At 38.8% G+C, this 24964-nt stretch overlaps 1 long non-coding RNA gene across 4 annotated transcripts; it reads left to right on the forward strand.

The window, feature by feature from the left end:
• The first annotated feature begins 1826 nt into the window (after nt 1–1826).
• LOC306986923 lies at nt 1827–12614 on the forward strand. Of its 4 annotated transcripts, none has more exons than XR_013795053.1 (3): nt 1827–2897; nt 4752–5107; nt 12187–12614. It is a non-coding gene; the product is annotated as an uncharacterized lncRNA (long non-coding RNA). The 4 variants fall into 4 exon arrangements; XR_013795054.1 differs by lacking the exon at nt 12187–12614 and adding an exon at nt 6461–8055; XR_013795055.1 differs by lacking the exon at nt 12187–12614 and adding an exon at nt 5919–5998 and having other exon boundaries at nt 1827–2902.
• Nucleotides 12615–24964: the final 12350 nt, after the last annotated feature.

The following is a 24964-nucleotide window of genomic DNA, read 5'->3' on the forward strand; positions in this document are numbered from 1 at the left end:
CAGATGCATGGGAGAATGCCCCAGGATGTGTGAACGCGCGTGTTTGCCCTCTGAGCCCTCCTTTAAAACAGCATATCAGATGATATCCCATTAAAGCGATGGAATTCACTGTTTAAATCACAATTTACAGCATATATATTTCTATATAGATGTATATAGCCTACAGGTGAAAAGGTTGCAGATTAATATAGCGAGAGAAAATCGGAGGAGGTAAAGTCAAGACTTTTAATGACCACACTTGGTAAATTTGCTACAGAACCTGTGAACTGCATTAATGAGGTTTGGAAGCACAGACCCACAGCTATAATCTCTCCCCATCATAACCTCAGCTGTCTAAGAGAAAACCACCATTAGCTTCAACACTGCCTGCGTATGAGAACTGTAAACTTCACTATGGGTTTGTTTATTGCTCATTAAGTTGTAAATTAGGTTGTGATAACATCTTCACCTAGTGCCAGCCTGAGAAAACACATCGACGGACTGCCAGTTGAATATTGCACACAGAAATAAGCACTATCTCAAAATTGAAAGCTTTAATCTGATTGGCTTGTTTTATGCACATTCCAGACGTCATTGTGTCCAAGGTTTTACACTACATAAAACTTTTTTTTGTGTGTCCAAATTTAACAAGATTACTTGTGGCATAACATATTACCTCAATAGATAAGTCTGTTTTTTGAAACAAGAAAAACATTACTGTATATTTTACTGCATGTTTCTGAGTAGAAATGACTTGTTATATGTGATGTCAGGGAATCGGACTACACAGGTAGCGCTGTCTGTTTTTGATTCACTACACAATCGACTCCGAGACATTCGTTCGTTGAATCTGACTGTACTAGTTGCAAAATTTTTGATTCACTATAAATAAATAACTCATGAAAATAATTTGTTCCATACTTGTTGCACTGTATGGTTTGGATTCCCTAAAAAGAGCCAAGTCATTAAATCATTCAGACCAGAATCAAACTGGTTGTGCTGAATCGACTCACTGGAGACATTTGTTCGAGAATCAGACTATACAAGTTGCACTGAATGGTTTTGATTCACTAAACACAATTGACTCATTAGAGACTACTTTCTTTCAGGAATGGACTATACTAGTTGCACTGTATGTTTTTGATTCACTATAGATAAGCAACTTATTAAAATACTTTGTTCCGAAATTCTATTGTACTAGTTGCAGTGTATTGTTTTGATTCACTAAAAGGAGTTAACTCATTAAAATCCTATCGTTCAAAATCCTAAAATCGACTATAGTTGCACTGAATCGAGTCATTAGAGACTACTTTCTTTCAGGAATGGGACTATACTACAGTAGTTGCACTGTATTGTTTGATTCACTAAAATGAGCCTAGTCAAGTCACCTTTATTTATACGGTGCTTTATACAATACAGATTTTCAAATCAGCTTTACAGGGATACCAGGAAAATCATGCATTTTGGCTGTTTGCCAGTTCAACGTTGATTGTTCGGTTGTTCGGTTGTAAAAATAAATTATTAAATTCGTTCATTTCATCTATAAAGCAGTTCTGCAAAAAAAATGTCATTGACCACCTCAATTCAGGTTTACAACAGCATCAGTACATTCAGATCAGTAATATTGTTGAATATTAAGTAAACATCAAAATCATTCAGAGCAGAATCAGAGTTGCAATGAATCGACTCATTAGAAACATTTGTGTGGGAATCGGATTATACTAGTTGCACTGTATGGTTTTGAATAACTTAAAGGTCATTAGAGTCATTCGTTCAGGAAAAATATACTTTATACTGGAACATTTTTTCACTTGAAACCCTTAATAATCCACATGCAATGCATTAACAGCCATTCAGAACACTCAAGTAATAGCATAGAAACTTCTAGTGAGCGTTCAGAATAACCTTTCATCATGGTGTTGAGTTTTGAACTGTAAACTCGCACTTTCTTCATCTATAAAAAAGGTTCACAGAACCACCTGCACCATTAATTTGACAGAGCTTTCACTTTGTTGCATGCTGAGCGTAAAAGCAAACTGCTGTTGATCCATTTTCACATAGGTCAGGTGCTTCTTCCTGTCTGAGTGGGCGATTCCTTGTCAGAATAAGATGCAGACTAATTGGCGAGACTTCTCTTAATCTCACAGGTCACCATTTTGTACTATTGATGATGTTATAGTCTATAAAGAATCTAGAGACTGTACATAAGCTGTTTGTATAGCAGTAGTCCTCTAAACTTGTGTTGTCTCTCTCTTTCTCTTCCCTCAGCACATGTGCTTCCCCCCTTCAGGCCGGAAAACCCTTCGGCTGCTAATTACACCAGTCAGCTGTCAAACATGTGATGGAATTGTAGACAAATCTCAGATGCTCTGATTATATTCACGCCTGTCCTCCTTCACACTGGGATTATCAGGTTCCTGACCATAAACCCGCCTGAAAGAGAAGTCGAGAAAGCGAGAAATTAAACAAGGGGGAAGACGAGCGAGAGAGAACAAGAGTGGAGAGCACATCATATTTCCAACGGCTGCTAAATATGACCACATTAATTATAGATTTCTCAGCCTCACACATTTTTCTCCCGGAGGTATTTTTAGAAAAGAGCACGAGATGTATTATTTCTTTAAGTGAGGTGACAGGTGTCGGGGGAATATGGACATGTTCGTAGGGTTGTCAGCCAGCCGTGCCGCGTCTGTTCGCAGGTTAGGTCGGACAAGTATCTAATTAAATCAATCTAAGTCTTTATAATCACAGGTTTTCTCATTTCAGCAGGCATCAGTCATCCCAGATAAGTACACGGTGAAGTATCGGCCTACCTGGAGAAGGAGGTGTTGAGGAATGGCAAGATAAGGAGAGAGAGATAGGCCTGTCCCGAATGCCACATGCAGTCCTTGATGTCCTCTACTGAGTCCACACTTTTGGTGACGTAATGCCACATAGACTTTTGGCCTATGTATTCAAATAATAGATTAATAAACAAAAAAATCTTTTCATTAATTTTTCTACCACTGACAAAATCCATAATGTGTATCCTTAACTACACATTGTCATTTTAACAACCAGTCAGTGAGTGATTTAAGTCTCACAGATAAGACTACTAGTTGTGCTACTGAATAAGCTTTTGATTCACTAAAAAGTATGGGCTAATTTGAATATTTTATTTGGGAATCGGGCAACACTAGTTGCACTGTTTTTGATTAACTAAAAATAACCAACTAAAATAATTTGTTCCAGAATCAGACTATACTAATTGAGCTGTATGTTTTCGATTCATTTAAAATGAAGCAACTCATTTGAATCTTATTTGAGAGAATCGACTGTACACTCTGTGGTTTAGATGTCAAATAATCTACTCATTAAAATTCAATTCACATTTATTTGTATAGCGCTTTTCACAATACTCTACATTACAATTTAGAGTGTTTGACTCGTTCAAATAATTTGTTCTGGAATCAAACTATACTAGTTTGTGCTGTATGTTTCTGATTCACTTAACAGAATTGACTCAGGGAATCAGAGTATACCAGTTGGGCTGAATGTCTTTGATTCACTAAAAAGTACCAACTCCTTAAAATAATTTGTTCTGGAATCATATTATACTAGTTGCACTGAATGTCTTTGATTTACTTAAAATAACCAACTCATTAAAATAATTTGTTCAGGAACAGTACTATAGCTAGTTGTGCTCTGTTTTTGAATCACTAATTTGCGACTCTGACTTAGGGACGCACTGTATGATTTAAAATTCACTAAACAGAACCGACTCATTATGTGAGAACAAACAGTATGAGAATGAGGCTACATCCACATACTTTTCAGCTTGCTTGTTTGAACGTCATTATTATGTGTATATTACTTCCATAATGCTTTTCAGATTGTTAGGTCCCTTTCTCGTCCGATATATTTTTGTGATTACAATCTAGTTGTAATCTGCTGTCTTATTGTGTTGTAGTCCAAAGCCTCAAGCAGACTGAGATTATTGAGCACCATTCTGAATAGAGCAAAGGGAGTCTTGTGGACTCGCAAATCCACATCAAGTAGGAAATAAAATAAATAAAAAACTAAGAGTGAGAAAATGAGACCACCATTTCTGCTCAGACCTTCCAGCGCACATGTTCAAACTTCTCTCTCATGTTCGCATTACTCTTAATTCCCAATGACGGATCACTTTCCTGTGACCTCAAATGCAATAATAGGCTCTTCCGATAGGCTTCCTAAGTAAACAAAGCAGAGACCTACACATCTGTTGCACATAATTACACATTAGGGGTATTACGCTGAACAGAGCTAATAACAGAGATTTCATTATCCGCATCTACCAGGGCTTTCCTGTACGCAGGGACTCTCTCTCTCCCAACTCTGACAGATGCTATCATGTCATTAGAGACCCTTCAGGAATCAAACCAGCTCCCAGAGTCATTTTCTTAATGCCTGAATGAAATTAAAATACGTCTTGCGTGGTAATTTAGGATTGTGGAGAAAGAAATGTTGATGGATTTTCTTTGAGATGAATGTCCTCTGTTACTCGGTTTCACCTTGAGCGGTTTTCTGTGCGGATAAAGAGTATTTTGTCTACATCTCCGACGCAGAGTGATCAATATCCTGACATGCAGGAAAGAAAAACAGGGGTGACATCCTCTCAAAGGAGAGATACGATAACGACGCTCGTCTCCAGCTCGCTCTATCCAATCCAACATGATTCCCTGCGTTCTTTGAAGCCTGATCTCTCTGTCGCTCTCTAACTTCCTTCGTCTTATTTATTCCCTCTTCTTTAGTTTCCCCTGAAGCCTGATCCCGGCAGATCATATCCAGTGATCATCCAAGGTGACATTGATTTGATTGGACTCTCACAAGCGCTCTGCTTCTGTTACGGGGCGATGGGCCTCCATCCCAGAAGTTGTTTCCCTCGCTGACAGACACATGCTGATGAACGTGAAGGACTGTATCAGACAGATCCACCATGTCGTGAGATAAAGAGATAACCAGCTTGCAGGGGAATCTGTCTTTCCACCCACCGGTCCAGAGGCATCCGTCAGAGCCTGAGACTAAACCGAGGACGATTCCTTAAGATCTTGCTGACCTTGTAGAGCATGACCTTTGCCCCTCCACTGGCAGGGATGGATATAGAAAGGTGAACACTTACACTGCCTTTTCTCTCCGATTGTGTTATTCTGATTGATTTAAAGATAACATGAAATCAAATTGACCAAATTCCCTCAAATTCTAGAGGAAAGTTATTGGTGGGGTACGTTTTTGACATGGGAATATGGTTTGGACCACATTTTCTGACAGGAATGTTGTTCCAGGATCAACAAAACATGTTGACCCAGTAACATGTCTTGTTTAGCAAAATCACGGTGACCGTGAACTTGAAAACTACACACGTACAGACCACTTTATTAGCTTCACCCGTTTAACTGCTTGTTAAAGGAACACTCCACTTTTATTGGAAATAGGCTCATTTTCCAACTCCCCTAGAGTTAAACAGTTGTTACCGTTTTACCGTTTTCGAATCCATTCAGCCGATCTCCGGGTCTGGCGGTAGCACTTTTAGCATAGCTTAGCATAGATCATTGAATCTGATTAGACCGTTAGCATCTCTCTCAAAAAAAGACCAAAGAGTTTCAATATTTTTCCTACTTAAAACTTCTGTAGTTACATCGTGTACTAAGACTGACGGAAAATGAAAATGTGCGATTTTCTAGGCCAATATGACTAGGAACTATCATTCCTGCTTTAATTTTTAATTTTCATTCCTGCTTTTTTGAGAGAAATGCTAACGGTCTAATCAGATTCAATGATCTATGCTAAGCTATGCTAAAAGTGCTACCGCCAGACCTGGAGATCGGCTGAATGGATTCGAAAACGGTAAAACTCAACTGTTTACTCTAGGGGAGTTGGAAAATAAGCCTATTTCCAATAAAATTTTCCAATCCATTTAGGCATATAGACATGGTCAAGACGAATGGCCAGACTGGTTCGAGCATCTCATCAGATGACCTTGAGCAGCAGAAGACACACCTCCTGCCAGCTAAGAACAGGAAACTACAATTCACACAGACTCACCAATTTGACAATAGAAGATTGAAAAAACTTTGCCTGATCTGAGGAGTTTCAATTTTTGCTGCGACATTTAGATGGCCGGGTCAGAATTTGACGCAAACAACATAAAAATATGGATCCATGCTGCCTTGTATCAATGGTTCAGGCTGGTGCTGGTGGTGTTATGGTGTGGGGATTTACTTGGCACACTTTGGGCCCCTTAGTACCAATTGAGCATCATTTTAACACTTCAGCCTACCTGAGTATTGTTTCTGACCATGTCCATCTCTTTATGACCACAGTGTGCCCATCTTTATGGCTACTTCCAGCATGATAACACCCCATGTCACACAGCTCAAATCATCCAAACTAGTTTCTTGAACATGACAATGAGTTCACTAAACTCAAATGCCTCCACAATCACCATATCTCAATCCAATAGAGCAGCTTTGGGATGTACTGGACATTGACATCATGGATGTGCAGCCGACAAATCTGCAGCAACTGCGTGAAGCTATCATGTTACTGGACCAACATCTCAGGAATATTTCCAGCACCTTGAATCTTTCTGACGGCAAAAAGGGGTCCAAGATGGTACATGGTGTACCTAATAAAGTGGCTTGTGAGTGCGTGTGTGTATTATGAAATATAATATAATGAAATATTAGCAATAAATATGTTGCTTGCAGAATATATGGCTAATTCTGTTTGTCAGCCGAAAAAGATAACTTTTGATTCTTACCAGCCAAACCTTAACCACTTGCTGGCTGCTGCGTCTGAATAGCAATAACAAAAGCCAATCTTGCTTCACTGCTGTAACATAAACTAAAGACTATTGGCTATTTCAAAAAAACCAAGGCATTTAATTCCACCTCAACTTCCTATTTTAATAGGAAATACATTAATACAGGAAAGAAAACCGCGCTTGTCAGGCCATTTAATAATGTTTTTAACTATATGTGGCAAAGAAGACTGGAAAAAAGTAATTTATCTCTCTCTCCTGCCATCCTACTTGTTTGTGCCTATATTGCCTCTGTAATTCATCCATTTTGAATGAAATCCTGTTACAAATGCTCCAAACATTGTGTTCAGTTATTACTCCCGTAAATAAAACCAATGTGCATTTTTTTAGGGGGAATAGTGAGGAACATTGGAGAGAAATGCATATTATCAGTCTGTGTTACTGTGCGACAGTCAGGGAATGCAGGCGTGAAAAAGTGTCTGTATGTCTGTGCGCATGAGAGAGAGATTTTCTTTGCCGTCACAACCCACTTTCTGGCGACAAGACAGGAAGAACAGCAGCTCATCAAAACAAGCTGTTTTTGGAGTCTTTGTATTTGCTGACAGTGATCTGTAATAATATCTATGCCAGTTGAGTTTCACAAAATTACAGAATCTCTTACTTTAACGTCATTTCAAAGCGGTCTTGAAACCATTTAACCACTAGTTGTTCCAAAGCCCTGTCCTTGCGGTGAGTAAGGTTGGGAACTCTGGTAGAGTATGGAGGGTTTACAGTTCATCAGTCGCAGGTTCAGATCCAGGTGTGTTGGGCACACACATTGTGCTTTCACATAGGGGGAAATCCCTAAGAATGACTTATACCCAATGCGTTTTGCATATGTTTTAATAACAGTTTTATGCAAAGTAGCTCATGGCTTTAATGTCGTCTGTCTAATTTGCACAGCACAGGTTCCGATATTGATTTGCTATTAACTGCATTTAGGGCCTGGTTATACTAGATTGTGGTTGGTTAATAATTAGCAGGTTTTTTAACTGAAATATCACACGCAAAAAAAAATCTGTTCTCTAAATGTCTTTGTGAGAAGCATTAAGCAGTGTTTTCTGTGGCATTAATATAATGTTAGGTGTGATTGTAGCACCTTTTATTTATGTATTTTTATTTACATTTAGACACATAGACACTGGTACAATATCTTCTACTACTCAAAAAGAACAGAGAAATTATATATTTTTTAATATTTATAAATGTATTATAAATAAAATCAGTAAATTGTACCCCATTATGCTTTTTCGAATATTACCTTTCATGCAGTGTGTAATATAGCTTTATGTGAATGTAAAAGTCTGCAAAGTTTTAAAGATCAACGTGCACGGCAAATAAAGTTATTGGTTTCAAAAGAAATGATTGATTCCGTACTGCCGAAATGAGTCGTCAGCAATTCCATCCTGTTACATACTTAATGTTACATATTTGCATAATGCCAGCCTATGGTCTTCATTGGTGCCCGCGAACAATGTCTACTTTGACCCGCCCTCAAAAACTATATTTGTAGCTGAGGCTGGAAGAGTTTGGTTCGTGTTTGTTGGCATGTCGAGAAGATGCTGTTTTCAGTGCTGCAAATCCACTTGAATTGACACGACACAACGGTTGCCAACGTTACTGTTCGTATCACTGTATATCAAGTGCTGAGGAAGAGCCGCCGCTGAAATTCAAAACTGGGACGTCTGACCAATCAGAGCAGAGTAGGGTCACAGAAAGGAGGGGTTTAGCGAGACCAGATCCTCGAATTAACCGTTTTCAAACTTTTTGAGAAATGAGGTGATGTGCAATGTATATTATGAAAAAATTATATATATATCCAAAATTAGGAAACCTTAAAATAGCATAATAGGGATATATATATATCCAAAATTAGGAAACCTTAAAATAGCATAATAGGGATATATATATCCAAAATTAGGAAACCTTAAAATAGCATAATAGGGCACTGTAATTACTTCAGTATTGCTAACCTAAACATTTTAACATGTTGTATCTTATATATGCATGTATGTGTGTGTATATATATATATATATATATATATATATATATATATATATATATATGTATATGTATATATATATATATATATATATTCATATATTCACACATTCATACTGTACATATCTGTACATGCATTTACCATTCAAAGGATCCATTTCATCAGTTTTATGCGTTCCCTGGGAATCAAACCCATGACCTTGGTGTTGTAAGTGCCATGCGTTTCTGTTTGGTTATGCAATGCACTCTAACTATAAATGTATTTTATGTAAAATATATATGAATGCTAATGAGATCACATAGATGGATTATGGTTCCTAAAAGCGAGCACAACGGAAAAACGGGTTTCCCAGGATGCTCGTTCCATACATGCGACCTCACAATGACACATTCACTGTAAGTGTGTATATACTAGATTACATACCCACAGTGAAAGAGCATTGAATTTAAATCATGACTTCTTAAAGCCATAGAGTACATGCATTACCGGCTGAGTGTTTCAGAATGGGGCGCAGGCTGTCATTCACACCCATGAGCTGAATTACTCTTTACAGCTTCCTGTAAACACTTTGCAGATGTAATTTCATGCTCACAAAAGGGGGGATATTGTTAGAATTTGCAGCAATAATATGCATGATGGCTGTTGGGGAAATTTTCGGAATGGTATACGGCAACATGACAAGTGTTACGTTTATGTGCCATATGTACGTTTCAACACAAATGTTCATGTTCAAAACAACTTATTGATATCTTATCTGCTTAGCTGAATGTATATCAATACAGATTAAGCTCTGTTAAAAGCATCTGTGACAATTACTGAAGGAAATACTTTCACTCAGATTGTAAAAACAAGAAAAAGTTTGTTTACAGTAAAGCATAATAAAGTCTATGGGACAAGACATTATATTCATACGCTGTTGAAAAATTTGGGATTAAAAATGGATACTTATTAAGAAAGGATGCATTACATTTATCAAAGTGACAGTAAATACATTTAAAATGCTATTTCTATTTCAATTAAATGCTGTTTTTTATATTTTATTAATTATTTTGAATTTTTATTTTATTTATTTTTTATCATAGTTTCCACAAAAATATGAACCACAGCACAACTGTTTTCAACATTGATAATTATAATGTTTTTTGAGCAGAAATTCAGCATATTAGAATGATTTCTGAAGGCTGACACTGAAGACACTGAATAGTAATGATGCTGAAAATTCAGATTTGTCATCACATGAATGAATTACATTTTATTTATATTTATAAATAATTACTATAAATCAAAGGTTTTATGTTGTTTTTTGAATGTATTTATTTATTAATTTATTTTTGGATTGTGCTGTTTGCAATGCTTCATTGGATTGTTCATACCCTCATAAAAGTGTGTTGCATTTGTCGTTTACCTGATTTTCATTTTTTTAATGTCTGGTTTTAGTTCTCCATAATGCAGGAAATGAATGGGGATATATATATATAATTTTTATTTATTTTTTTCAGAATAAAGACTGCTGTTAGTAATAAAACGTTTATCTGCATATAAAAGTAGTGCAGCTAAAAAACTTTGCTAGGTGAGAAACAACCAGTTTTAAGAGAATCTAACACACAAACCATCTGTCAGCTTTAAAGTGTTGTTGAAATGTGCATTTTAGGACACAAACTGTGCCAAATATTTACTTTCCATCGAATCTGTTCACTCTTCAATTGAACGCAGACCCCTAGTGTGTGAAAGTGTGTATGAATGTCTTTGACCCGGACTGCTGACAGCACTGCTATTCTGCTTTCAGACATTGTTTTTATGCCAAACCATTCCACTAAATGCACACAGATGAACACTGACCAGCTTTTACAAAGGTAGTGATTGGATCCCAGCAGTGGCAGGCTGTCAGAGGCAAGGATACAAAGCCTCCTCATAAATGTATTCAAAACACAACTAAACAATATTTAACTATAGTAAAGCTACTACATCAATCTGATTGAGATTGGCGAAACAAGGCGAGCAATCTGTCATTAGAGCCAACAATATTTATAGTACACTGCCAAGTATCAAGTACAGTATAAGCTAGATTTTACATTTTTTAAAAGATTGATTACATTTTAAATAAGTCAGTAAATAATAACATTACAGACTGCCACTGCTTCCCTGCTAGAATTAGATCATAGAACTGCTAGGGTTTAGATCATTATCAGACCGTTACCATTTTGTCTTGAATGGGAAAAATCTATGATCATGTCACTAAATGATGGAGTGCTGCAAGGATCTGTGTTAGGCCCTATGCTATTTTCAATATACATGCTGCCACTTGGTAATATTACTTAAAAAAAACATGGAATTAGTTCCCACTGTTATGCTGATGATACAGTTAAAGACCTTGGTCTTATATTAGACAGCAAATTGTCTTTCGAAAATCATATTCATAATCATAAGTTACAAAAACAGCCTAAAATAGCTAAGCTACGGAACATGCTAATTGTTTCTAATGCAGAATAATTAGTTCATGCATTCATGACCTCTAGACTAGATTACTGTAATGCATTGCTAGCTTTATCCTGCATCCGCAATAAACAAGCTACAATTAGTCCAAAATGCAGCTGCTAGAATTCTTACTATAAAATATGATCATATAACACCAATCTTATCATCTCCACACTGGTTCCCTATTAGGTTCCAGATCAATTATAAAGTATTGCTACTGACCTATGGACCTTATGTAGCCCCGCCCCTTTTCAGCGCTGCGCTCGATGTCTTTTGTCTTCCGCTCTGTATTTTCACAGCAATCTTGCGTATTTATGAATGAACGGCTTGTTTTAAAATCTTTTTGGTCTACTGACATTTGTTAAGACATCTGCTTTAAACATTACAATCCTCATGATAACTTTCCTTAACTTTACATTAAGTAAATCCACTTCACCAGCTAATTACTCCCGGACAGCGATGCCATAGAAATATACAGAGCGACCGCAAAAACAGAAGTTCAAAGACAATATATGGCTGCACACTGGTTTCTCTGGTGCACAAGGTCTATAGGCCCTAAACGGTTTAGCTGCTGTGTATTTAACTGATCTTCTATCAGCCTACAATCCATCACGCTCTTTAAGATCACAAAATTCTGGGCTTCTAATAGTACCTAGGATATCGAAGTCCACTGAAGAAGGGAGAGCGTTTTCACATTTGGCTCCTAAACTCTGGACTCAGTCTCCCAGTTTAAATCTAGATTAAAGACGTATCTCTTTAGCCAAGCATTCGCATAATGCATCCCATAATCTTGTACTCCAGTTATATCAGATCAAATGCACATGATTATCTTTTCTTAATGTTATGAACAGCAGCTACGCTAATTATATTCCATTTTCTTTTCCGTTTTATCTTGGGATGCCCATCCAGAGTTAACTAGAGAGAGTACTGTATGTCAGCTCCAGTGTTTGGATCCAGCCTCTTATGAAGACTTGAGATGACCTAACACCTGTGAAGAGATGACTGAGGACTCCAACTCCTGCGAGGACTTCAGATGAAGCACAACATGCACCAATGCTACATTTTCGACATATATCCTAATCAATTGTTAACAACATGTATGAATTACTTCAATGAGCTTTAGATTAATTCATTGTTTAAATTAGTAAATTGTTAGCTAACGGCGTGATTTGTATATGTGCGTTTCTGATGCGTGATTTGTATGTGTACATTTTTTAAATGGATACAGTCACCTCTGATAACAGATCACTCTAAATTGTAATATAGACATGCGTTTTCTGTAATGCTGCTTTGAAACGATATTGTGAAAAGCGCTAATAAATGTGAATTGAATTATGCCAAAGTTGTTCTAAAGTTCCTGGTTAAAACCAGGCTCTGAGCTCTTGATTAAATTTGACAAGCTGCTTATTCAGAGGATAAGCTTTGTGTCATTAATGCGTCATCAGAAAAAAGATAATTTGTTTAGTTTCTTTCAGTCCATATTTGGAGTGGTTTTAAAGTACATTTCCGAGCATTTTGTGTTCTGTTTAAACTCCCCCGGCGGATAAATTGTCTGAACATATTGTGCTTTGGATAGCATTCTTTTTAATACTAAAACATTTTGAGCGTCTGGATGGCGTCCCATGAATTGTTGTTTGAATTGAGAGTCATTTTACATGCTGCGGGACAGACAGTGGAATCTTTTTTCTTTTTTTAAACATCCATTTCCCTCAGAGTCTGTGCGATTATCAACAACTTCCCCTCTAACTGACCACAATCTTCCCTGCGGACAGAAGGAAGGCTTTAAAAGCGGCCTGTTTTCCCCATACACAGACAAGACTCAAGCTCTTGTTACAAATCAGCTGCATTATGACATCATAAACAGATGATTCATTATGATTCACTGTCATTATGACATCACCAGTCCAGCCTAACACAATTGAACAGGAAAGCTCATCTGGGACACGCTTTGCTTTGAGTTCGGCTGTGCAGATTTGTGCTTGAGCATCAGTTTGATAGCATTAGCTCTTCATCTATGATATATTGCACATATCTGCAAATAAAACAGTGACATCATATAAAACAGACAAGTCTTTGCCTTCCTGTCTCTCTTTTAATGATAACTGAGACTCCAGCGCAGAGCAGCTGGACAAGTGAATGAATTAATAATGGCATATCTCATATCTCATAAATAAAATGTTTCTACAAATATCTGATCTCTTAAATACAGGCAATCGACAGCACTCAGTTTGCTTTTGGGGAAGTGCTTTCTAAAAGGAACATAAATCTTTACCTTTGTCTTGCTTGATCAGGATGTATAATAGCACCGCACAGTGAGAACCAAGACAAGATATGGATGCTGGCTCGTATCGTGCTGCTGATGCAGATATGAAATATTTACTTTAATTTATGATCCCACCAGATGTCTATAGAAGCCATTATCTTTGTAGATGTTCTGTAATAACATGTTTTTATGGTCAGTCACACTGTGTAGAAGTGTTTTTGCATGTCATATGCATGATCTCGTTATTACTGTTCATGGGTGTGAAGTGTTTTTAACACATGCTTATTTGTACTTTAGGCACTAAAATAAATAACTTTAATAACTAAAACATACAGCAAATATCTTGCGGTTAATACAGATGTGATAAATTACAAGACAGAATCTGAAGATTCTTCATTTTAAGATATTTTGTACCTTTTTTTTCATTGATTTGATAGCAGTTTTTTTCGCTCTCTGTTTTCTATGAATCTGAGCATAGTTGAGTCAAACCCATTTGTCGCAGGACAGAATATAGTAAGAGATCAAGGAGATTTACTAAGATCCACCTATGGGAAGGGCATCCGTACCTGACCTCTGCAGAAGCATCCAATTGGACCAAGTCTGGCTAGACAGACACAAGCGTTCAGCCAATGGGATTTTAAGACCTACATGCTCTGCTGTTCTCCAGTTGACATTCGCTTCTCGATCTCTGCACTGACACAGTTGGATACACAGTTCACTTTGTGGGTCGCCACATCAGCCTCCGCCAGACGTGACAGTCTTTTATTTAGCCTAGGATTGCTATGTTTTGCACCCTGAGCCGCCCACGCTCTTGCATTACTTCACCTGCTTCCCTTTCCATGGCTGCCCGTAACGGATTTTTCGGCAGTATGTCGCTCTCTAAATCTGCCGCTTCTCCCGGGAACAGCTTATCACGGGCCTGCCCGGCCGCTTGTGTTGCGCTGATCGCCGCGAAAGACCCTCACCCATTTTGTGTTGGTCTGCTTGGGCCTCAAGCACGCAGAAGAGGCTTTTGAGAACCCGGAGAATTGCAGGCATTGTCTTAAGCTGCCTAAGAAGCTCCTGCGGCTCCGCCTTAAAGTTTTCGTGATCCAGTGCGTCGATCTCTGCCTTTCTGACTCGGATGGGGGACATGGTGACAACGACGTGCTAGCGCGGGCCTCGCGGGTCACAACATCCCTCAACTTGGCTGACCGGCTCAATCCTGCATTTCCAGAAGAGGACATCTTTGCGGACAACCTCCCGTTTGTCGACGAACCGGCCGTATCTGACCTCTGCAGAAGCATTCAATTGCACCAAGCCTTACTGAGAATTGGTTGTATGTTTCGGCAATGATGCGTGCTTCTGTCTATAGGCCTTCTCGGTGTCTCAGAGGGCAAGGAGGCCATCCCGCCCTATGGCGTTCCCCAGGCTAACGCCACTGCGGCCTTTCCCCAGTCCATCCTCATGGACGTGTGAGGACATGCTTAAATGCACTAGGGCTTCCCCCGCGTGTGGTTACTACTATACAGAATGCCTTTATGGATGTAAGTGGCAATTGGTTGATAAATGGTGTGATGGGAGTGGTCTCACATCATATCAGTGCTCAGTTCCTGATACTTTGTGTTTCCCTTAGACCTTATGGGTAAGGGCAGGTCTTTTTCCACAATTGAGGTCTACCTAGCAGCTATTTCTACCTCTCAGGTGGGCTTTGAGGGCTCAACGGTCAGACAGCATCCTCTAATCCGCAGATTTAGGAAGGGTGCCCGTCGCTCTTGCCAGTCATCAGGTGAACTGTTCCTGAACGGGACCTCTCCAAGGTGCTGGAGGCTCTGTCTCAACATCCTTTTGTGCCTCTGGGAAGTATTTCCCTAAAGCTGCTGTCTTTTAAGATGGCTTTGCTCTAGGCCTTGGCATCAGCTAAACATGTCAGTGAGCTTCATGGACTCTTGGTACATTCCTTGTGCACGAAAATTCTCTCTTAGTGGAGATAAGGTTTTCCTTAAGCCTAATCCGGCTTTTATGCCTAAATGCTCCCCTGCGTTCACATCGGAGGTGTTGGAGCTGTCCGCTTTTCACCCTCCATCTTTTTCCTTCGTCTTACGTCTTACGGTCGTAGATGACCAGGACCAGTGCTTTCCTGAAGAGCTCTTTATTTCATGGATGCCCCTTCACAAGGGGACTCCCATATCTAAGCAACGACTCTCACATTGGCTAGTGGAAGCTATAGTACATGAATCGAAGGGAATGCAGCCCCCAAGAGACATCAGAGCTCATTCCACGAAAGGGTTAGCCGCCTCTTGAGCTTTGTTCAGGGGAGTGTCACTGCAGGACATCTGCTCTGCTGCCAGCCGGGCTTCTCCCCATAAGTTTGTGCGTTACTACTGGCTGGATGTCACCAGAACCTCGGTAGCACATTCTGTTTTGGGTTCTTCTTATAGCCCTTCCCTGCGATCTTCCTTTTTCCTCTTCAAGTACACATTGGAGTACAGGAACAGAGGTTGAATGGGCCGGCGGGCCGTTCACATTCCTGTCACCAAGCATCCATTTACATTCCTGCCTGGGTGTGTGTATATAAATGTGTTGCTAGGTTTATTTACTTGTATATGGCACATACATATTTCATGTCCTGTATGTGCACAGCAGTTACTGTCATAACCCCAGTTCTCTGAAACATAGAGTGAAGAGATCCACCAGCTTTGCCCCGCTACCGGGCATTGGCTGCGTGCTTCTGTCTGTCTAGCCAGACTTGGTGCAATTGGATGCTTCTGCAGAGATCAGGTACGGATGCCCTTCCCATAGGTGGATCTCTCCACTCGATGTTTCAGAGAACCGGCTTTCTGGTCAGACCCATTAAACCACAGTGTCTATTTCATAGATCACTTCTATTTCATAATTTGTAGAGTTGCACATTGTGGTTAATTATCTTATTTATTTTCCCTGATTGTTCTCTGAAACATTATTCTGCTTGCTCTGAGACTTTACAGGGGCTTCACTGTTCATGAATATGGATAAAACCCTGAATTTGACATGTCACAATTGTGTGATGGAGAGGTAGATGTCTGCAGATGTGAAGCAGAAAGAGTGATGTGGCTGCAGTGTTTGTGCTGACTGTGTATGACTCTAAATAATGACGTCTGCGTCATGAAGAGATTCATCCACCTTTAGGAGGGAATCTCACTAAACCTGTCAAGAACATGTCTGGGTCATATTTTAACACGAATCAAATGAAAGAGATAAGAAATTATATTTATCTATATTTTCAATTATAAATTTGCCTTGTGACAATAGTGCAAAATGTACTGTAATGTGAAAAATAATATTAAGTCATTATACTTATGGTAATATTTGTTTTACAGACCTATACTGATTTAAAGGTGCAGTAAGCAATTTCTGAGAAACGCTGTTGAAAGTTGATCGGACCGGGTATTAAAACACAATTGTAGCCAATTGGCATTAAGGGGCGTAAACACTCATGAGGGGGGAGGTGCCAGTGTTGCATATCGTATTTGTAAATTTGGGGCGGAGCTATCAAGATAGGGGTGTGGTCCTTTTAGGTAGGGGCGTGTTTGCTTTGAAGATCAGCAGTGCACTCAGAAATAGCTTGTAATGACACATTATAATCATTAAAAATACCTAAAAAAAAATTCAAGATCAGCACACATTACAGAAATGAGAATTTCAGGGGGAAACGCTTAGTTGTCATGGAAAGTAAAAATAAGTATTAATGGTGCAATAACATTTTCTTTATGCAAAATATCATTAGCTTTTCTTTTGATTTTGGAGTGAAATGCGACATGTTTTTGTGTGATGCGCAATTCTGACTGATCTAACCAAGAGCTTCTGGGGCAGGTGAATTTGAATAAATGCTTTTTATTCCAGTGTGTGATTTCCATCAGGTACAGCTGTGCCGAAAGGTTGCCTGCTAAAGGATATAATTGGACTCAAGGCCATGTTAAAGCACAGCATCTGCTGGACGCTGCTCCATTCAGGTGAACGTCTCTGTTTTCATTGTTGTGGCCACACAACCTCTCAGCATAAAACAACACGGGCTCCATTTTCTTTTGATCTGCCAGAAAAACAGTGATCTGAACCAGAGATGTCTTGAGTCTGAAGTTTAGTTCAGATCAGTGCATGTCATGATATAGAAAAAAAAGCACGTGTCGTAAATGAAACGTCCATTCCATATCTGAATTTTATCTCTTGCACAGTGATACCAACAGCAATGGTGCAGTTTTACCGTATCAATTGCATACAAAGCATACAAAGTGTATTTGCTCTCGCAGCTCTGAAAACAGCATCTTCTCCACATGAAAACACAAACCTAACTCTTCCAGGTCTCAGCTCCAACTACAGTGTTTTAAGGGTGGGTCAAAGTAGACGTTGTTCACAGGCAGCCAACAAAGACCATAGGCTGGCATTATGCAAATGTGTGACTAACTAGATTTGTGCAGGAAGTGAGACTGGCGACTCGTATCAGGCAGTTCAGAATCACTTCTTTCTTTTGTGAGACAGTGGTTTATCTGCACTTTAATGTTTACAACTTTACAGACCTTTAACATTAACATAACATTGTGATATAATTTTACAGTGTAGGAACTACGTTAAGTTTGAGCTAAAATAGCAACCTCTGAACAATGAAATCTTTCTCTTGGTTTGTGTGTGTGAGTGAGTCACAATCTACTCATTCTTTTGGAAGACAATGTGTGTTTTTCTCTATATAGATAGATGTGTGTGTGTGTGTGTGTGTGTGTGTGTGTGTGTGTGTGTGTGTGTGTGTGTGTGTGTGTGTGTGTGTGTGTGTGTGTGTGTGAATCTAAAGGTTAAAACACGTATCTCTCATATTTCACGTCACGTCATGAGTCAAACAAAACAGCTCACACAATCACATCGAGTGTTTTTCCACGCCTCATTCGTTAAATGTTGTTGCGGAGCGTTTGTGTACAATACCACAGCGCTGCATTCTTCATTAAATTCTCTCCATTCAACAGCATCTCTTCACATTACAATGTCCGTGGAGTGTGCTTACAATGCATTCTGGATTGATTTTGTTCCTCTCTCTGTGCACAAAATTTGACTATACAATCATTGTACCCATCTCGCTAGCACAATGAAGGACAGCATTTATACGGTTATACGGCAACACAACAATACAGACTGGAAATTAGCAGAGAGTGCAGGGAGGACAATAATTAGAAAGATAGAAAAAAATAAGCTTTGTTCATGCTATTCAGGTGCTCATGGCCAAGCTTCACTATTGCTTAAACTTTAGCAAGGGGTTTGTTCAAATCAATTGGTCAAGTATTAACTCATTCCACGATTTGAGCTATGATCATAAATGATGTCTCGAATCAGAGAGGTGGATTTTAGTGATCAGACTTGCAAAATAAAAAACAAAACAAAAAACTGTTGGAGAAGCAGGGACCACCAAACACACAGAAGATAGAAACAGCATAGCAACACTAGCATCCTAGTTGCAACTTTGCTTCATTGTTTTTCCCTCAGAAAACAAACAGCAAATATCTTGCGGTTAATACAGATGTCATAAATTAGAAGACAGAAAGAATAGTCTGAAGATTCTTCATTTTAAGATTATTTGTACCTTTTTGCTTCATTTCTTTTTTTTCATTGATTTGATAGCAGTTTTCTCGCTCTCTGTTTTCTATGAATCTGAGCATAGTTGAGTCAAACCCAGTTTGGAGTTAAAAAACTACTTTCAGGATTTACTAAAGATAAGCTTTTTGCGGCTGACATTATTGCATATGCATTTGTAAGAGTTTCCCTTTCAGAGGCAACATTTATGTGAGGAGAGTATTTAAATCAATCATACAAGGGGATTTTTAAGGTGGTTTAATAAGGTTTGCGCTCGTCAATTAACTTGTATTCGCACCATTATTTACCAACCAAAAAAAGCATGTGTTAAACCAGGCGCTAATTTACGCTGCTCGTGGTTGCGTTGGTCTTTATGAAAATGATCCTGCTGCGTCTGTGTTCTTTAATTTCCATTCCCATCTGCGCTTTTCTGGAATTTCACTCTCATGCTAATTTGCCCTGTTTAGTAAATCTGGCCCCAAATTTCAGCTCAATTTTATATAACAGTTTAGTAACTACAGTATGGTATTTTAGCGAAAACTACAGTTACCCATAGTCATTTTTGTAAGGGTTTCAAAATGTATTGTCCTGCTCATACATTTTAATGCCCTTTGTGGAATCCACAACACGTTTTTTTTTTTAATGAGAGGCATCAAAATGAGAGGCATTCATTTAGTACTTTTCTCATGGTACAGTAAGTGTTTACATTTCTTCGGCTCCCAATTCCTTTCTCTATTTAAAGATTTTTAAAGTGCCCTGTTATCCTATTTTAAAGGTTCTGAAGTTTGTTGTGAAGATCTCCTACAATAGGCTTATATCAAAAGATTCAATTCAATTCAATTCAAATTTATTTGTATAGCGCTTTTCACAATACATATTGTTTCAAAGCAGCTTTACAGAAAATGCATTTCAGAAATGTACATACAAAAATACAGTTAGTTAATCATAAATTTAGGGCATAACATATCTCCGGCGTTGGGTCGTCTCTTCACAGGCGTCGAGTCGTCTCTTCACAGGCGTTGGGGCATCTGAAGTCTCCATGAGAGGCTGGATACGTAACTGGAGCTGACGAACTCTATTTGAGTTATCTCGGGACAGGCGTCCCGAGATAACAACAAAAAAGGGCAGATGGGAAATAATTAGCGTAGCTGCTGTTCATAATATGAATGCATTTGATCTGATTTAACTGTAGTATAAAAAGGTATGAGATGCATTATGTGAATGCTTGGCTAAAGAGATGCGTCTTTAATCTAGTTTTAAACTGGGAGAGCGAGTCTGAGCCTCGGACAATATCAGGAAGGTTATTCCAGAGTTTAGGAGCTAGATGTGAAAACGCCCTCCCTCCTTTAGTGGACTAAGTTATCCTAGGTACGACCAGAAGCCTCGAATTTAGCGATTTAAAAGAGCGCGATGGATTGTAGGGCGATAGAAGATCCCTTAAATACACAGGAGCTAAACAATTTAGGGCTTTATAGGTCAGTAGCAATACTTTGTAATTGATACGGAACTTAATAGGTAACCAGTGTAGAGATGATAAAATTGGTGTTATATGATCATATTTTCTTGACCTAGTAAGAACTCTAGCAGCTGCATTTTGGACTAACTGTAGCTTGTTTACGGAGGATGCAGGACAACCAGCTAATAAAGCATTACAGTAATCTAGTCTCGAGGTCATGAATGCATTAACTAACTTTTCTGCATCAGAAACAGATAGCATGTTACGTAGCTTAGCAATGTTTCTAAGGTGGAAAAAGCTGTTCGTGACAAAACTTGGTTTGTAGCACTTATTTCTGTCTGACGTCCATATTCAAACAAAGACTCGCGTGTTGTGTACTTGTGTTCTTCTTCGCTGGGTTAAAAGACACTTTAATTTTTTCATTGTAGCATCACCTCTTTTATCGCAGAGTCTGAAACGGTTCGATAACGGATTCGGTCTCTCTAAACCCCTCCTTTCTGTGAGCTACTCTGCTCTGATTGGTCAGTCGGCTTAGTCTGTTGTGTTTGGTCGGCCGCTTAAGGCAAGTTCACACTACAGGATTTTAAAACGTCGGGCTGAACTGTGCGGTTCACACTACATGACTTGCTCTCTGTGAAATCAGGAGTGTTTAAGTTGCTGTTCACACCACACGACACAACATGATTGATCCGCAACAGGAGGTAACTCACTACACGAGTTGACAACAACTCTGTCAACCAACGATTATATCTTGTCTACAAACCACGTTTTGTCACGAAAAATCACGCGATAAAACGAACCGGAAATGACGCAACATATGGCGCGCCACTACCCAGCGAAGAAGAACACAAGTACACAACACGCGAGTCTTTGTTTGAATATGGATGTCAGACAGAAATAAGTGCTGCAAACTGTTTGCGCGATGATTTGCTCTGAGAAAAAAAAAACGCGTATTCCCGGTGACCTCAACCCATGACTTGCTCTGATTGGCTGTAGCTCATGACATCACATGTGGTTGAGTCGTGCGACAGCTCCGGATATCTAGCATGCTAGATATTTTTCTGGGCTCGGCGACGCGTCTGCGAGGCGTCTGCGAGCGTCTTTGATGCGTTGTTGGCTCTTTCATACTACATACTTGCAGCCAATGAAGACCATTGACTGGCATTATGCAAATTTGTTACTTAGGTATCCAGTGCAAGTGCCAGTGCAAATTCTGTTATGATTGCATTCACATTTCTACATTTTTATTGACTGTTTGTAGTGGACAAAATTTTGACCAGGATTGTTTTCTGTAATTTCAGTTATTTTATCATTTGGAATATACTCATAACATTATAAATATTAAGTTAATATTATAATATACTTTAAATATTACTTATTGAACTCATTTTCTATTTATCTATTAAATGTATCTATGTTATTTTATTGATTCTGCAGTGGACCAATTTTATTTTCATCTCTATAGATCTCAAATGAATGGATCCCAAAGTGGATGTGTCTTTTTCAGATCTCTCTCTCTCTCTCTCTCTTTGATCATAAGCACAGACGACTGCTTTAATATCAAAACATGTCCAGGAAGGCCAGACAGCAATATTCCATCTTCTTCTGATCTTATGTCCCGCTAAATCTAAACATTTGGTCACATAATAACCTAGTTCAATTTGGTAATCCAGGAATAATGTCCTTTTGGTTTGTACAGTGTAATATAATCTGTCGACTGCTCTGTTTTAATGGACTTTTTCTGTCAGGACCGGACGGAAAGAGAGAGAGAGAGTGAGACAGAGAGAGGTCTAATGGGAGACATGGCTCCGGTTTTACAGCGTCTCATTTGGCTACTAAAGACCTCTTCCCCCTCTCTCCCTCCCTCTCTCTCTCTCTCTCTCTCTCTCTCTCTCCCTCTCTCTCTCTCTCTCTCTCTCTCTCTCTCTCTCTCTCTCTCTCTCTCTCTCTCTCTCTGTCATACACACTCTTGCTGTTAATGCAGAAAGCAGACAGGCTTTTCTGGACAGATTGGCAGAATAGCAGCACTTATAACCTGAGCTAAATCTGACTTTACTGAATATCCAGACAGCACTCTGTGGAGTGTCAGAAACTAATAGACGCAGAGATTGCAGGGCAGACAATATTTGGTATGCATAACAGGGTTTGTGGCTGTCCTAATTTTGTATTGCATTTTGCGTGACAAACATTCCTCCATTCGCAGAAGAGAGATGGGCAGCATCTTTCTGAATGTTATTTCTCGACAGATTGTAGCCTAAATTAAGTAAATCATCAAACTTTGGCATATACAGGATTCACTGAAGCATTCATATGAATGCTTATAATTAGATCGTCTGTTCCTGTAAGCACCGGCCCGTGGGCGGGCCGAAAGGGGCGTGGCTATACGTGTATTACTTTTTATTACCTTTGTTTTATAACAAATATTCAATCAACTATCATAAACTATGCATCATTTGAAAGCTAAAACACTCAAGAATCATGTTCTGAGCTTGTTTTTGCAATCAATACACCAGAGAGGAAAGGGTTAAATGAAATGCTGACTGACTGACTTTGTAAACATGAACACAATGAACGGCAATACTTATCTTTGATCTCCGGTTCAGATCAGTTCGGACCAATCCAAGAAACACCAGCATACATTACGATATTACAGGAACTGTGGTGTAAATCAAGTTTTTATGTCTATGTTGCACAAGTTAAAGTCGGCATGAAATCAGAATTGACCCTATTTACTTTGTTAGCGGATATTACTAGTCTTGTGGTGAACAATTAATCCGTGCAAGTTAATACACGGAAAAAAATTGTTTGCCGAAGTTATCTTTGATCAAAGTCTGAAAAGTTACTTCCGGTCTGGAATGGTTCTTTTTCTGATTACGTAGGCTTGACGGCTTGGTTTGGATAAACGCTTAACCACTCCCTCAAACCGTTACATTCAATATTCCGTTTCACTCGGAAATGCGTCACAACACTTGAGAAAAGTCGTTTGCAACTTCCGGTTCACGCGGACTTAAACACCATTGCTGAGTATTTTCTCCTTAAAACTGCAGTGAACCAAAGACAGTCTCAAAAACGAGGGTTGAAATCGCTGATGTTTCTGACGTCACAGACTACCTTGTAACCAATCACGTCAATGTGCCAGCGGGCTTTAGCATATCATTAACACAGCGAAGGTCAGGGCGTCTCACGAGAAGCCAGGTTATATTTTTTTTCTGTTGATATGAATTATCGGGGCAGATTTAGCAATATAGCGGATGTATGATGTTGTATATTGCGATGTTATGATGAACTATGCCTTTCTCCACTGACATTTTGAGTTGTTCAAACCGTTTCTGAGGATTGTTAGAAGCAACACATTAGCTGTTTGATAGCATAGTCAGGCAAACGGCTAATCATATTAATTACCGTTATGTGTCCGACTTTGTAAAGAGTAAAGAGCGATACCGTTGTGCAGCGCTTACCTCAGTAAGTTGGCTGAGTGAATCTCTTGAGATTTCTGAGCAAATTGTTATAGAAAAAAATAAGTTGTAATTGTGACTGTTGACTGCAATTCATTTAGCACTTTATTTGGAACAATACAACGTGTTAGAAAAGTCAAGGTTTAAGTGGTGGCAAATGTACCCAATTATACTCAATAAGACGTGGTTTTACAGTGTTCTGACGAGAAGACGGTCTGATTCATATAATCTGAATGAACAGGGGTCAAGTTCCCAGACAGCTACAATTAATGCTTCCGAGGACGAACAATTCACTGGATCTCTCAAGGTTTAGGCACCAGATCTGGGAAAGACATTCAGTATTTTGAGGCACTTTGAATCAAATGAAATATCCTGTAAATAGAATTCCATTCCAAACGTGCTGTGCTTTATTTAACAACCTCTTTCCTTTACTCTTCAGTTGTTAAGCACCAGTTACTTCCCATGGCTGCGTTGAGGTGGCAGGTCCTACCCCACAGATCTGCTTCTCAGCTGGGTTGACCCTCATGTTCAGCTTTACAGAAGGGCAAAATAATCATACAGAGTGAAGGAAAGAGGAGGTGAGTGCTCAGATTTGCTGTCAGAGAACTACTAGTTAGTGCTTTATTAAATACAGAACTTTATTTATGCATTTGTTTATATTTGCATTTATATATTTGGGTGACACTTTCTTATCCAAAGAGACTTACATTGCATTCTAGGAATATATGTAGATATGTATGCATTTATTTATTTACTTATGCATTTATACATTTGGGGGACACATTTTATTCAAAGAGACTCACATTGCATTCAAGGTATGTATTTACATATGCATTTATTTATTTATTGTAAGAACAGTGTTCATTGCTTAATTTATTAGACCAAATTGGTCCAAGAAGATGTGTATTTAAATAAATCCCCTAACACTTACTAGTTGACTAG

Source organism: Phoxinus phoxinus (assembly GCF_949152265.1).
Source record: "Phoxinus phoxinus genome assembly, chromosome: 19".
Taxonomy (NCBI): Eukaryota; Metazoa; Chordata; class Actinopteri; order Cypriniformes; family Leuciscidae; genus Phoxinus; species Phoxinus phoxinus.